The 16,027-nt window shown below is 38.5% G+C and overlaps 1 long non-coding RNA gene across 1 annotated transcript; it reads right to left on the bottom strand.

Moving 5' to 3' along the window:
- Positions 1–724: 724 nt before the first annotated feature.
- Positions 725–14,488, bottom strand: LOC113483642. Its single transcript, XR_003399070.1, has 3 exons — positions 14,331–14,488; positions 12,809–12,903; positions 725–1,413 (listed from the first exon to the last, which is right to left on the bottom strand). It is a non-coding gene; the product is annotated as an uncharacterized LOC113483642 (long non-coding RNA).
- Positions 14,489–16,027: the final 1,539 nt, after the last annotated feature.

Here is a 16,027-nt window from a genome sequence, read left to right on the forward strand (position 1 = left end):
AAAAATATCAATGTGATGCCTCAGTGAACATCCCCTTATTGAAAACCTGAGTAACGATACATTTCTGGTCACAAACAAATGGCCTGACAAAGTCCAGATACAGACAGTCAAGGTCCTGTTCTGCCTTCACTTTCACAAGACTGATTACAGTGGAAATGGCCCCCCATACACTTCAGGGCCTTTAGTCTATAAAACCTTTAGGTCCGTTTTGTTGTGATGATGAAAGCTTTCCTCTTTCTGCTACCAACATTATTTGCTATCTCTTGTGAACATTATGGCATTTTGCTCGGAAAGGGGGATAGCTCTATCTGCATCACTAGAAATGGGGGGGAAAAAGCAAAATATTGAAAACCAAACATGCTCAAAGCTATGGGAGCTGCAAAGGATACTAACTCTGAGACATCCAATTCACTGTGGCTCTAGCAGTTCAAGTTACCCTAGGAGTTGTTAGATACATTGGAGATTGTAGAATGATAACACAGAAAAAGAAAGAAACCAAGCACTGTGAAAGAAAATATATTAGAGAAAGTGCTAGTACTGACGGATTGAAAGACACGACTGGTGACATGGCAAAAAAGGAATCTGAGCAGCAACACAAAAATGAAGAGATCAGAAAGTAAGAGAAGAAACACCAACAGATAGCACCATCAAGTAACACAGCAGGAATTTTATTTCTTTTGCAGAACAAAGCACATGTAAATTGAGAGAAGACATGTATCAGAATTTAGGTGAGGTTTGACGGCCAGCTTGAATTTTCAGGAACTGAAGATAGAAAAATGATTCAAGTTGTGTAGTTGTTACATTTTCATACCTTCATTTGGCAACCTGGAGTCAAAATTTGTACTGAAAGGCCTTGCCTTTACAGTTTTCTGGTTTCATTTTCATTGTGGTTCTTTCTTCAGTGTTTTGCATGTGCAAATGGCATGACCAACTACTAAATCCAAGCCACAGCTTCATTTCCTAGTTTTCCTGGAGTCCAAAAAACAGGACTGGAGTGTTTTTTTTTCTGAGATGCTGTTCCATAACCCTAGGTTAGAAGGCTGGCCAATACTTTTAACACCTCCTAAGACCCCCTGTTGTTTGACCAAAGGCCTTGGAAGGCATTTCTGACAGCTGGTATTGAGCTTAGCATCCTGCAGAGCTTGCAAGACATCTACTGGCATCCTACTCATGCCACCCCAGTGGTGCGGAAGGGCTGAGACAGCCCCCAGCCAGGCTCCGGTGGAGTGGTGGCCAGTGCCCTCCCTCTGCTGCCCTTCAGGAATGGCTGCAGTGCATGACCTTCCTTGACCTGAAGTTCTACTACTGTGACTGTGGTTAGAGGGAGGAGGATTTTTCTCCCAAGGTTTTCAGCTCCTGTTCAAATCAGTGAGTCTTTTGCGAGCAGGGCTTCTTCCCCTGTGACTAAGTGCTCTGAAAAACAGAAAATAGATGACTGGGTAAAACATCATATGGGATATTAATAATGTCATTTCCAGGCTTCTAAGGTTATGAAGACTTCAGCCATAAAGGGTGTTTATTATGTAACTGTTTCCCATCAATTTACATATAAAAACTGGTAGGGGAAAAAAAGTATATTACATTACAATGATTATAGTTACATATATTATGTATTTCAAGAAAAAGAATATTGGCACTCCTGTTTGAATAGATCTCTTCTATGTTTCAGAATACAGAATAATTATGAATATCATATATGCATATATGTGATGTATAAAACACTATGGTGGAGAAACAACAGGAACTCTACCATTACAGTTTAATTCAGTTTTATACTGTACTTAAGGAGTTTATGTCTGCACTGGTCACTGTGAAAAGAATAGCAAACTTCAAATGACAGCAAGCTGCACACAAAAAGAAAAGTTTTATTCATGATACTTATGAAACTATCACTGATCACAGAGTAAGAGGAGGATGAATTTAAAAATGTGTATGAAGTAAGTAACAATTTTAAAAGTGTGATTGAAAAGAATGTATTTCATATATCTTCCTAACTTTCAGTACCTTTTCACATCACAAAAACCTGTTAGACTTTGATGATCATCTATGTAAAAATTTAGCTTCCTATGATCCCTGAATTTTAGATATGCACTATGAGAGGGGAAGATTACGACACAATAATATTAATCAATATTGTAAGTTATTTTGAACTGTTTCTGACACCTGCAATGATGAAAGCAAGTTTATGTCACATTTGCAAACTCAAATGAAATTGTTTGACTTGAAATATTAGATTATGGTTGCTATTGATTTCTAATTCCGCAAACAAAACATGACAACAGGCATTAACAGAAATTATAGATTTTGACTTCGAGGACCTCCAAAAAAACAAGCCATTTGTAGTACTGGTGCTTACAGGTGTTAAGTGGCAGTAGTATTCTGCTCTCTGGTTGCTACTGTTAAAAAGTAACACAGGTTTGTCTTTTACCACGAAAACATTTCAGAAGTATCAAAAAAAAAAAGGTGAATAAATAAACAGGAAAAAAAGAGATAAACTGAAAGAAAAGGAATACCTGCTAAAGCTGGGCTGCTTGATAGTTTCATGGCAGAGTTCTACAGCTATTAGATGCAGTATCATGAAATATGTTCCTGTTGCAACCACAAAATTTAGCACATTAATAAAAACAACTAATCAATACAGCAGTATCAGCAGTTGGCTATCTGTAAAGTTCAACATTTAATCATAATTAAGTCAGGAAAAGCTGACAAATACAAGTGTAAGAAATCCACAAAGACAATACAGGAAGTAACTGAACCCCCTTAATTCATCAATTTGGTCAAGTCTGGCACTGGCTTCAGTTACTTCTGTTTATATTCACGTAGAATAACAATTAATCTTCAATGCATATCTTTTCCAATTATCAAATTAAGATTTGAGTTAAATCAATGAATGCAATGGAAGTTTAATTATTTTTAAACCTTATGAAATACACAATGAAGAAGAGTGTGTATGCAGATAACCACTTGAGTGTCACCCATTAAATAAATTAATAAAATAAAAATAGTGGTACATTTTCTTTCCTGTGAAATATGCTGCTATCGGAGCAGCCACTGTTGGCTGGTAGATGGTTATAGGGAAAACAGAGAATTTACAGCCTTGGATACAATTTCTTTTCCTAGGGCACCAGGTGTTTTAAATGCCACCAGAAGGATGCTCTAGGCAGTGCCATACTGTCCAACATGGTTTGGCATAGATCAGCTCAAAGCCTTTGTGTCTTTGCAGACTTTGATTAAGGGCCAGTGTTAGAACTCCTATGGGTTTTTACTTGATCCAGTGTAGCACAGGGATTTTTTTTTTTTTTTTTCATCACAGCTGCCAAAAATATGCCAGTTAAGATAATTACATTTCAATTTAAATTGGTAATTTAATGGAAAATTTTAAACCAGGATGTAGGGCAGAATATGTATTTCCAATCCTATCCCACAACAATAGTTTTTGTCTGTTGCAGAAGATTTAGGGGCCCAGTTCCATGTTCTTGTCTCAGTGATTCCAGAGAGGTTTAGCACCATCCATAGTTTTGCAGGATTGTCTCTTCAATCTATTTTAAGCCTTCAAATCTCACCTCAATTTAGTTTCATCTGTCTACTGTTTGCTGTTTCATTAACTACCTGTCTTTATGAGTCACAATACATGCAAGAAACAAAATTTTTCTGAAGATAGTTGCTCCCTTTCGGGAGGACAAGTAGAAAAACCCAAGATATTCTGTCTGCCACTTTTCTGTTGTTTTCATTATTTGTTTCGGGGCTGACACAGAAGCCTGGCAGTCGCAACATACTGTAAAGGGAATAATTTTCCTTTGTTTAGTGCATCATTTACATAATAAAATCCTCACAAAAATAACAGATGGTGAAGAGGCACTCATGTTGCCACATGTTGGAAGCATGATACAGTTCCTTGATGAACTCGTTTCTCTTACTTTTGCCTACAGATGTCTACCAGCTATTAAACCTTGAGGGTTAGTCATCTGGTGAAAGGTTTAAAGACAGGCAAAAATCTGTCTACAGAATTTTCCTGCTTCCAGGAGGAGCAAATTTTATACCCTGATAGAAATACGCAATCCATTGAAAATGGTTTCTGCTACCATGAAATGTAAATAATAATCTCTATTTTCAACACTCATTGGGTTGAAATGGTCTACTATAGAAGACAGAAAATACCATTATTCCATGGAGTCTGAGCTGCTTTCTCTCTTTTTGGAATCCTTTTCTGAGCAGAAGCCGGGGACAGAGTAAGCTATGTTAATGCTGTATATTAGCAATATCCATTCTTGGATGCATTACCATTAATGCTATGTTCAAATTAAGTGCTGGAAAACAAACATCTGTCACTTGGAATAACAGCCGTACAGCCTGAGTACAATGCAATGAAATAAGATCACTCTACACTCCCCAATTAGAGTTAATGGATCTGTTTCTGATCCCATTTACAGTGGTTTTACTGTCATGAAATCCATGCTATCATCTCCAGTGGAACTTCTCCTTAAAAAGAATCAGTTCCCAGGATGACACAGAGGGTATTTAAAACAGTGATCATTTAGTTAAGTCTAAATGTTGTTCCTTAGATGCATGGTTGTGTATTGCTTTCAGAGCTAGACTGCTGCAGTTTCAGTGTAGGGGCTGGAATAGGGAGACAGGCAAGACTATGGGTCTCTTACTACTCCTGTTCTACCTGAAATGTGGCATTTTGTCCAGCTGTGTGGAGAGAGCAAACACTTAAAATTAGCTAGATCCCTTAGCATCTACAGAAAAAGAAAGAAGTAATGTGATGTTGGTTACATCAAAAATATGTTCTCATCATGTTAACACAGTTTGGTCTGTGTGCATTAGCATATTAATGTTTATGAATGCTGAGTAGACCTTCATCCAGCCCATTTACCTTCCTGCATGCTAGAAATTTGGCCCGTGGGCTTCAGAAATCTGTTTTTCAGTTTAACACTACATGCTTATACATATTTACCAACACTACTGATGTAGAGGGCATCTTCCATTTTATGAACACCAACATAATATTCAAAACAGCGAACCTTCCTCCCTCTGGCTCTGCCATTGGGCAGGCAGGGCAAGAGAGGTGGTTTACATTTGAGGGCCTGCTTATGAGCATCCCCCACAGTGACGAAGCTCTGACCTGATGCTGTGGTGCCAGAAGCAGGAGTCTCCTCTGCCTGGACTGAGTGGAAGAACCTGAAGGCACCTTGTGAAGGCCCCCTCCATGCTCCAAGGTGTAGGTATGGTGGTATTCATTGTATTCACCAAGCACCTCAACACATCAGGGTGACCTTTCATCATGTCCTCATTTAATCTGGAAAATCACATGCCTTGTAGCCCTAAATCACCAGCTCTGAAGCTGCTGAGGTGACATACAAAACCCTTATAGCCAAGAAACTGCTGCTGCAATCTCCTGCTCCCATCCCACTCACTGTTCCTCAAAAACAAAAAAAAAGAATCTAAAAGAAGAACAAAAGGAGAATCTATTGCCTTTGGAAGAGGGGCCATCTTTATTGATCACCTAGATGAGGGGATCGAGTGCACCCTCAGTCAGTTTGCAGATAACACCAAGTTGGGTGGGAATGTTGATGTGATCGCGGGTAGGGAGGCTCTGCAGAGAGACCTGGACAGGCTGGAGCCATGGGCTGAGCCCAACTGGAGGAGTTTCCATAAGGCCAAATGCCGGGGGCTGCCCTTGGGCCACAACAACCCCCAGCAGCGCTACAGGCTTCGGGAGGAGTGGCTGGAGAGCTGCCAGTCAAAGAGGGACCTGGAGGGGTTGATTGACAGCCGGCTGAACAGGAGCCAGCAGTGTGCCCAGGTGGCCAAGAAGGCCAATGGCATCCTGGCTTGTGTCAGCAATAGCGTGGCCAGCAGGGACAGGGAAGGGATCTGACCCCTGGACTCGGCACTGGTGAGGCCGCACCTCGATTCCTGTGTTCAGTTTTGGGCCCCTCACTCCAAAAAGGACATTGAGTGACTCGAGCGTGTCCAGAGAAGGGCAACGAAGCTGGTGCAGGGTCTGGAGCACAGGTCGTACGGGGAGCGGCTGAGGGAACTGGGGGTGTTTAGTCTGGAGAAGAGGAGGCTGAGGGGAGACCTCATCGCCCTCTACAGCTACCTGAAAGGAGGGTGCACAGAGCTGGGGATGAGCCTCTTTAACCCAGTAATAGGTGATAAGACAAGAAGTAATGGCCTCATGTTGCACCAGGGAAAGTTTAGACTAGATATTAGGAAGGATTTCTTTCCAGAAGGGGTTGTTAGGCGTTGGAATGGGCTGCCCAGGGCAGTGGTGTTTAAGAGTCAAGTCAACACAGCTCTGAGGGATATGGTGTAGTTGGGAACTGTCAGTGTTAGGTTAATGGTTCGACTGGATGATCTTCAAGGTCTTTTCCAACCTGGATGATTCTGTGATTCTGTGAAAATGACTAGACTGTAATTTTTTCTGTTTCATGTCTGCTCTATTAAAAGCTACAGACATAGAAAGTCTAGCTAATAAAATTGTTAATTGGGTGGCACATTCTTCACGGAGATACACACGTACACAAGATCTCCACTCTAAAAAAAATTGTAAAAATTCAAGATCAAACTGAGCCCAAAACTTTAAGGTCTGCATGAAAAAGAAGAGTACAGTATGATGGTTTTGAGCTCTCATCCAGACTGTAAACATGATGTGAATATTTTTTAAATGTTTGGTTAGCTCTAATTAACTTGTTTGGAGTTTGTGGGGTTTTAGTTGTTGGGGTTTGGGAGTTTTGTTTTGTTTTTATTTTTTTTGTCACATGAACCCGTCCATAAGGAAACCATATTTTGAATTGCCGGATTTTTAGCTAGCACAGTTTAAAGAATTGCAAGTCTGATTATACCCTAGCATGGAGCCTTGATGATGTGCAGTCTTAAGAATTCAGGAAGTACAATGGTTGATTTTAATGTCAGTAGCTGACACTGTGGCTGAAGCTATCGCTCACTGTGTTCTGAAATTTGTCTCCTCAAATATTTGTTCTAGTACCAAAAGATCCCTAACTACCAGATCACTGGCTCTGTGGATTCATCTCTCAAAGAAGGATACTCCTCCTTCAGGGTTTTTCCCAACATATTGCTGGATGCAAGGGAACTTCCCCTTCTTCCAGGAACTCCCACATTAAAAACAACTTATTACTTTTCAGATCGCCTGGAACAACACATCAGGCTTCTGTATTAGAAAACTATCCTACCCCATAGGAACATCATGCATTAATGTACTAACATTAACCATTTAATTTGAAATCATATGAAAGCAAATAGGGCATAACCAGAACTACACACTTACAAGTTTATGTAAAGATACAAGCAATAAAAGGAAAATAAATTTCTTTCATGTATTTTATGTCAAGGTCAAATCCAAAAGGCATCTCTCTCTCTCTTGATGATTCACCTGACACTGATGATATCATCAGGAACTTACTACTCCTTATCCCGTTTCCACATTCGCAGGTCATATTCACAGAAGGAAATATATTCCACTCAGGGATCTCACTGAATTTTCTTTAGTTAGGAAGACAGTATCCTGCGGGAGAGCTGAGCACACACACGACCAGTGTGATCAAGCAATGCCCGTTTATTACAGCTAAGAAAGCCCTTTTATAATGTTCTCCTGCACACGTGAGTAACATGCAGTACAAGTCCTCAAGACTGGACAGTTAACTTAGCCCGCGCTTTAAACCTTCTTATGATTGGATAAAAAGTGCCACATCAGCCTCGCCAGGCTTCCTGCCTTGGGGAACTTCCTCTTCCGTCCCAACCCCTTCCGGGGGTTGTTTGTCTCGTCGAGTTTCTCCCCCCTCATTCTGGGTCACGTCCTTATCGCATTCTTGCTCGGCTGAGGCTCTTATCAGTCTTGTTCTCACGCAGGATTGCTCACATGGCCATTCTCTCGCAGAAAGCCCTCTAGAATCCCAACAGTATCCCTTTCTTGCCTTTTTCCAACCTCTCTCCTTCACCATTTCCCAGATCAAACAAATCCAGAAACCTGAATATTGAGAAAGACTGAAAAATATGATCCATGGGATCTCCTTAGGGAGCTTGAAATAGGATTTTGGTTGCTTTCCTCATGAGATTCTACATCCAACTGGCAATAAAAATGCATTATTTTCCTTTCTGCATGTTCTGCATAAATTAGAGCTCCATGCATACAGCTATCCATCTTACATTTTAATTGTGACAAGTACAGTTCTTAAGCACAGTATGCTTGTAAGATTATCAGTGTTTGTCAAATAAACAATACCGGGACTAGAGTATGGATGTTAGACACTGCGTAATATAGATATGCTGCTTCTCAAGCCATAGCTAGCATAAATGTTAAAGTTAAACCTCTACCACAGTTCTAGCTAAATAAAAATAATATATTAAAACAATTTAAACCAAAAGTGACCAAGATTTCTGGCTGACTAATTTGGATTTCTTCAGTTATAGATCACATAAATATCAGTAATTTGTTCATAAATAAATCTCAATAAATTTACTTTAATATTATGCATAGAAAGTAAAACTGAAGCATCAGAATCACCATCTCAATAGCTAAGAACTGTATTTAAGTATCTTGTCTTAACATTGTCTTAATATTGACGTACAACATTGACTAAGAAATCTAATGTCTAATTACCTTCCATAAATAAGATCTTTCTTTCTTTTGCAGTAGAGCTAAGATGCAAAAGAATGACGAGTACAAGCAGAGAACAAAGATCCCATTCTATTCCAAAGTTAATTCAGGATTTAAACAGAACTTTGAGGGTTTTAAGAAAACAACTGGCAGAAAAATGTATTTAAAGCAACAGTGATGAGTCGACTCTAGACAAAAAGAGTCAGTTGTTTCAATAAACACTTTTTGACCTGAAAAGGAGCTGGTCCAAGCAGTTGAAAAATTTACCCTTATTCTCACTTTTATCATGCAGACACACAGTTAATAATACCTGTTTAATGATATTTTGTATTTCTAGTTCTAAACATCTAGAAAGAATTAAATTTAAAAAAAAAAACAACCAACCTTTCTCTTAAAAGATTATCTGATTTTACAGAAATTAGCATGTTTGATAGGGTAATTTACAGTTGTCATTAAAGGCTTTCTCCACTAGCAGAAGACAATGCATTGTCCTGCACTGCTTGACCATGGCTGCATCTGTCAGGTTAATTCTTTGCTGCTGATAAATCCATTACATTGTAAGCCATGTTTCTATCAGAACCTTTATTATCCTTTTCATTCTTCTTTTGAGATATTATCTCTCTTACTGTTGTTTTTTCTATTCTTCCTCATTCTTTTTCAGCTCCACAAGCCTATTTAATTACTGAAAGTTTGATTATTTTTTTCATAGATCCCCTAAATTTTTATACCTCCTTTTAAGAGCCCTAACTAATATGGCCTCAAACAGACAGATAAAAGCTTCTCATTAGTGTCAATTTTAAAGGTTTTCTTATTGCCTTGAATTAAGATTCAGATTTGGTTTTCTACTAGGGGTAGATACTCACTGTCAAGGACACCTCATCTTCAGTAGGTGTCTGACAACACAGAACAACTAAACTCCAGTATTTTGTTATAATCCATTCCTACTTTCTCTTAAATTTTTACTGCAATCCCCAACCACATGGATCTCTTCTTACAAGCAATTATTTCCCATAAAACTGATTCTTAATAGTTCTAGTTCTAAGTAAGGATTTCCTTGCCTACAAACCTGTATTGCTATGCTATGCCATATAGAATAAAGCAGTTGTAAATGTTAGCTTATTGGAACACAGAGGCACGGATGTGTCTACTGGAATTTCCTTTCTTTTGACACTGACACATCTTTTGCAGTTGTACATGGGGTTTAAAAGCCTCCAGTGCTAGTAAAGCATAAATACAAGAATTCCATCCTGTTTGCCTTTTCAGTTCACTTTTTATTCTCCCATTCTTATTCTTCAGAGAGATCTGAAACAGCTGCAAACAATCCTCTTGCACCCTTCCCAAAGCTTTTACTCTGGAATAGCTGTGGCACTTCCCTAAGAGGAGGGAGTGGTCTCAGTTCAGAATAAATAATGGCAATTTCCATTTTTATGTCAAGTACTTCTTGTGAGCTAATTATGGAATCCACAAATGCAAGTGATAGCAGAGTACAATAACCCTATGGAAAATATTTTTTGTGGGGTGTGTGTGTTTGACGGTATTTGGAAATATTAAAGGGAAAAACAATCTCACAACTATTGGACCTATAAACAGTTTATTTATCTGCTGAAAGTTCTGGCTCATTGATTTCTATTGCTACTCTTTTTGTTCTTGCTAATAGGCAGCAGCTTTTCAGCTTTTTCCTCCAATTATAGAAGACTCCAGATACATACTCACTAAAGACACAGGAGAGACAGGACAATAGGAGGGAAATGCAAGCACTCTAAAAACCATGAAAAGATGTTCCAAATATAGATTTTTTTTTTTTTTTTTTTTTTTTTTTTTTTTTTTTTTTTTTTTTTTTTTTTTTTTTTCTTTTATCCGTTAGCACTTGCATCTGAGTAACAGCAATAATCTAACGGAGTTAAGTGGTCTTCATGCTAATAAAACAGAGTGCCTATCATGGTACTTAAAGACCTCATAAAATTAGAAGACAGGACTGAAAAAGAGAAAAGTTAGCCTAACATATTTTGGATAGATCACATATCAACTCAGGCTTCCAGAAACCAGGGTCATAACCTCAAGACCATCATGTCTACTTCATTGCCTACTCTTTCTTCTAATATTTTTATATCCTTTTTGTCTCCAATTGCTGAGCAATTATTTGAATAGGAGCTTCTCCTCTATCAAGTAACTTGTAATTCCCTTTTCAAACCACAAATTTAGAATCACTAAGTGACACTCTAGGTTCACACAGGCAGTTTTCTGTATCACAGCTTTGATTGTACACAAGATGAGGGGGTTCTTGTCCTTTCCCCCATCCCCTTGAAGCAAGGATTGGTCTTCTTTCATAAAACAAACAAACAAAAAAATCAGCTGAATGACATTCACAGAGATCTTAAAAAAAGAGAGTTTATAAACCAAAAAATTTACATGTCAGTATATGTATTTGCAATCCAACATTGTAATTTTCATCTTAACTGGTTCTCTTCATTTAGCTGTTTCATATATCTCAAGTTTCCAATGAGACAGCAGAATACAACTATGAATATTTTCACTGTTATTTAAAATTAGTCTAACATAATCTCCTGAATGAGTAACTTCACCATGTATGGTGTTATTATTCTTGTACTTTTAAATCCTGAGAAATACTAAAAGCCACTGATTCCTACCAACGTGATAAAAATTCAGGATGACCAGACTGTCAGCGAACCAGGTCATTCAGCTTTCAGTACTCATTGCAATAAAACCTGATCACTGCCTTCCTCCTATCCTAACAGGAAGTTTCCATTTTCATGGTAGAGAACAGAGGAACTTTATTGTTTTGTAGCATGAGTTTCACAATGTTGAGTAAGTTAATATGTGATGATACATTATTATTATTGAATATTAGCACATTGTTACTGGCAGAATGCAAATAATTTTCAAGCAGTTTTGAAAAAAAGGTCTCTGCACTCACAAATGGCATACATTCCCAGCTGCATACCTTCCCTCCTTTAAACGAGCAAGATGTGTTACCCAATGTGCAAATCGTTAAAAGTAGTACTAAAAGAACAGACATGTAGTACCACAGACAGTAGTTATGGTATGTATGTGACTTGTCAAAGTAACAGGAGCCAATTTTTTTGAGATATTTATCCACCAAACTCACGTGTGGAGGGGAAAAAACAGCAACTGAAGATTCTCAATTTGAGGTCTGCATCCTTATGCACCTAAATCTTTAAAACCTGGTTAAGACATTTCCTTATCTGTAGGCACATAAAGTCCCTGCAGTTAAACCTCCATCAGCAGGGCTGATGCATTCAGATTTCCTTTATAATGTACACACAGAGGTACCTAACTGCTGATGCTCAATGCTCATGCTTCAGCAACTTTCACCCATGCTTTTAATCTTTCCTGTTCAGCTCGGTCTAAAATACAGAAATACCTGAAGCAAAACCAAAAAGTCTATGCTTGACCACTGCTGAAGGCATTCTCCCAGGAGACCAGTCCTATCTTAGTGAATACATGCAAAGGAGTATTCAAAATGGGAGATCACATAGTTACTGATGGCAGACACCTTTGTACTCTCACAGGCACAGGGGATAAAAATGGACCCAGGGAAGAAAGTGCTTAAGTCTGGGTCGTTCCCTCTCTAGCTGTTGGCTAGGATATAAATTGAACCTAAATTATGAGTCAGGAAAAGACTACTCTCATCTTCTCTCCCTCCACAGACAATTGCAAAAACTGTCTGAAGTAAGAAAATGAAGACAATCGTTGCTGAATGCATGCATCTCACAAGGATGCCTTAACACTTAGCAGACTCCTGGCATTGTCACTCCAAATCTAAACTGTTGACTAGAGGAGCTTTATGGCTCTCTTCCTCTGTGATTTTTGGCAAGCTGTCTAGAAATTTTATTGTACAGTAGAGAATTAAACTTTGACATGCAACATTCTGGCCTTGCCAGTTAACTATTCCTGTCTGCATATTAAACAGTTATATGCTACTGAAATGTAACTCACTCTTACCTCCTGTTCCCAACACAGATAGCAAACACCAACCATTATGGTAAAAATAATAAGGCTGGTGCCTAAGCTTGGCTTGTAGCTCACCCACAGGTCTATGACAGTACCAAATCAGAGTAAACCTATTTAATTTCTGTTTTCTTTAGTGATAATAACCCCAACATATTGACCCACTTATGCTGAGCAAGGTACGAGGATGCTCACAGTCCGGGTTCCCTGGGACTGCAGGTGGTTGTGCAGCAATTTAACTACCTGGAGAGGCAATAATTTCGAATTGAAAAATATCTCCATGTTGTCCTCTGAAAGAAGGATAATACATATGCATTATTAAAACCTACAAAAGTTTTAATTAGGTCTTCATACACTCCTTATTTGGGTGCCTGCTTTTCAGATATTTACAGATGTTGCACTAACCCCTCACCTGACCTACAAAAATAAACTTAACATTGGAAGGGGAGGCTCACTCTTCATTCATGTCCCACTCCCCCAGACCTTAGAAAAGACTAAAGAGTTTGTATATATGTATCGAAGGAAAAGTCCAAAGGTGTGCAAGTGCTGAGCTGGACTTCCAGCACTGGGCTTCCTGTAAATGAACTGTAGGAGTCTGGCTGCTAAGGCAACCTGCAACCACTCTGAGGGCTGTGGCACTTCAGACCCTGTCAACACTATCTCAATGCGTCCATCCTCCTCCTACCTTATCCTCTGAGGTACGTTGGGACACTACCACTCAAACATCTAGCTATGTTGACTATCTGCCTCCCATGATCCCCTTCCACCAGTTGAATTCCTAGGTTTAAACATCCGGCACTCACATAATGGGACTAATCTTACTGTCACTATGCTAAAGGAATTGAAAAGGTATTGAGCTGTTTCTATATACCTAAAAAATACTAAGCAGATAATACCAGCTCAGTTCAATTATAATCCTAATCATTTTGCACAGTTATGTGGAGGTAGAAAGCAAAACAGTTGTTCATTCTCTCTTCAGGAGCCCTCTATTCATTCCAGAAAACGGAGATAAGAAAATGCATTTAAAAACACCTGACAGAGCTTTGCCCCACTGACTTATTAAATAAGGAACCACTCTAGGCCGTAGGAGACTTCGGTTCAATTTCCAGCTGTGTTAGAGCTCTAATGCACAGCCTTGAGTAAATTGTGCCTGTGCATTGGCTTTATCCACCTTGAAAGGGATTTTGGTTGTTCTGTGTTTTATCCTGTAAAGCAGCAAGTTCTACAGACACAAGAGGTAGGTATTATGTTTCACAACTTTATCTTGACTATCTGAAAATGTATTCTTCCATGCCAATGGCATTGCTATTTGGTTGTTTATCATGTACTTTTCCACCATCCAACAACAGATGTACTTTCTGGATAGCCTTCAAGATTGTTTTACAGAGCACTTGAGAGTATTTTGTTTTAATTTTATTCCTTTTGTTCTTATTTTCTTTAAGCATTTTATCGTCAGGGATTCAGCTAAGCTATGACCATTAAAAAATTATACAGCAATATGTAGTTTCTGTTTTCCATTTAAGCTAACTTTTGCACAAATAAATCTCAAAGGATTGAGTATACCTTCTCCACTTTTCTGATTCTCCCCCCTGGATGCTGTTTTCTGTCTGGGCAATGTCCCTTCCCTTTGTGGAACAATTATTAAAGCCAAATGTTGCTTGAAATATGGATTATGTTTGCCTTGCTCCTAGAATTAAGAGAATAGTGATTTCTTTACGTTCCTGTTTGTCCAAATTCTGTCATCAGGTTTTCATAAACAAGTCAGGTAGTCTTTTTTGAGACCAAGGAGATGATGACAGGAAGAAAACAGACCAGAATGAAAGTTACAGAAAATATGACCTATTCCAAAACACCGGTGAATTTCTCCAGTCTCCATTCCAGAGAGACCCAGACTGATAAAATAAACTTAATCTATCAAAAGCATGGTTAATCCAGGTCATGATCTTGTTTTCTGTTCCCACCTCCTGTCCTTTACTGTTATTAAAGCCATAGCATTTCAGAAATTACATATTTTTACATTTTAAATTTGACTCAGACTTTAGAAGGCTATAGAAAAGTTGAAGCCAATCACAACTTGTAAAGAAAAAGTCCGTGATCAGCTGCAGCAAAAAGAAACAAAAGGATTGCAAAGTTGCTTCGAAATAGTGTCAAAAAGTCACTACAGCAGAGACTTTCAAAACTGTGCTGCCGTTGCAACTATGGAGCTCCCATTACATTTTATAGGAGTTGTATATCTATGTTGCCTAAGTTGTTCTGAAAAACCTCAGTCTGCATGCCTAATGCCAATAACATAACACTTTGAATTTATTGCTTAATTTAGACTCACTCTGTCCACTGAAGAATTCTCAAATTCTAAAAAGCTGGAGTAGCTTCAAATACCAATCTTTACAAAGAAATAAAATCCAATTTCAGAAAAAAAATCCTTCTTTTGCTTGTAGACCCAGAAAGAGTATTAAAATCTGATGTACTCTGACATATTGGGTCTACAAGCAGTTTTTATTCAGTTGGAAGCAGGCTAAGAGTCAGTCTGGGAATATTTAGGTAAGCCCAAGAAGCAACACTGGCAAGGAAACAAAGAAATCTAACCTGTTCCTATTCATCATAATTATTTCTGACACACAGACTCAACGTAAAAAAATTTGAGAAGCTTTAAAGATATAATTATCTACAATTCTCCCTTCATAAAACTGGCATTTTACAGAATGTGGATCCATTAAGAAAAAAAATATTACATTCCCCCAAACCCCCAAGTTTTACGTGTACAAATGGAGGTCAATTGCTTCCCTCTCTGAACCTCAGTCTTGGTACAGAATTAACAATTTTTTTCAGTTAAATTGCATTTCTAGGGGTAACTTTCAGGTAACAAATACTCTCTCATTTACTTTTATTATTCAACCTGAGGGTTTAAATGGCCACAAAAGGTAGCTAAAATTAAAAAAAAAAAAAGGGTAAGCCTTTCCAGTAGGGCCAAAACAATTTTTTTTTTTTTTTTTTTTTTTCTCCCACAGTCAGTCCTTTAGCAACTGGTCGAGAACCTTTATGAGTAGTTCAGAAATTGGCTAGTTGTTTGTCCCAGCCCTGTACAAACAAAATTCTCATGACCCATCGCCACAGGTTGATCACTTTGCAGGACTGATTAAAGGTACCCACAGCCTCCAGTACAAATAGCACAATGCACCACCGAATAACAACACCTGGTTAGATCTTGGCTGAACAATGTTCATAGAGGTGAGGATACGAACAAGCACCACAACACTTTGTTATGCAGTTCTGCGCAAAACCCCTAATTCACTTTAACATGTATGTCTTTCAGAAGGCTTATGCATTTTAACCACAGCTACAGCAATTATTTGTTAGTATGTAAACCTCATACAATAATGAGTAAAAGCTTTACCACCAAGCAGGATAGCTGTT

The sequence above is a fragment of the Athene cunicularia genome (assembly GCF_003259725.1).
Source record: "Athene cunicularia isolate RWA chromosome 1 unlocalized genomic scaffold, athCun1 chr1_part1, whole genome shotgun sequence".
In the NCBI taxonomy this organism is placed as follows: Eukaryota; Metazoa; Chordata; class Aves; order Strigiformes; family Strigidae; genus Athene; species Athene cunicularia.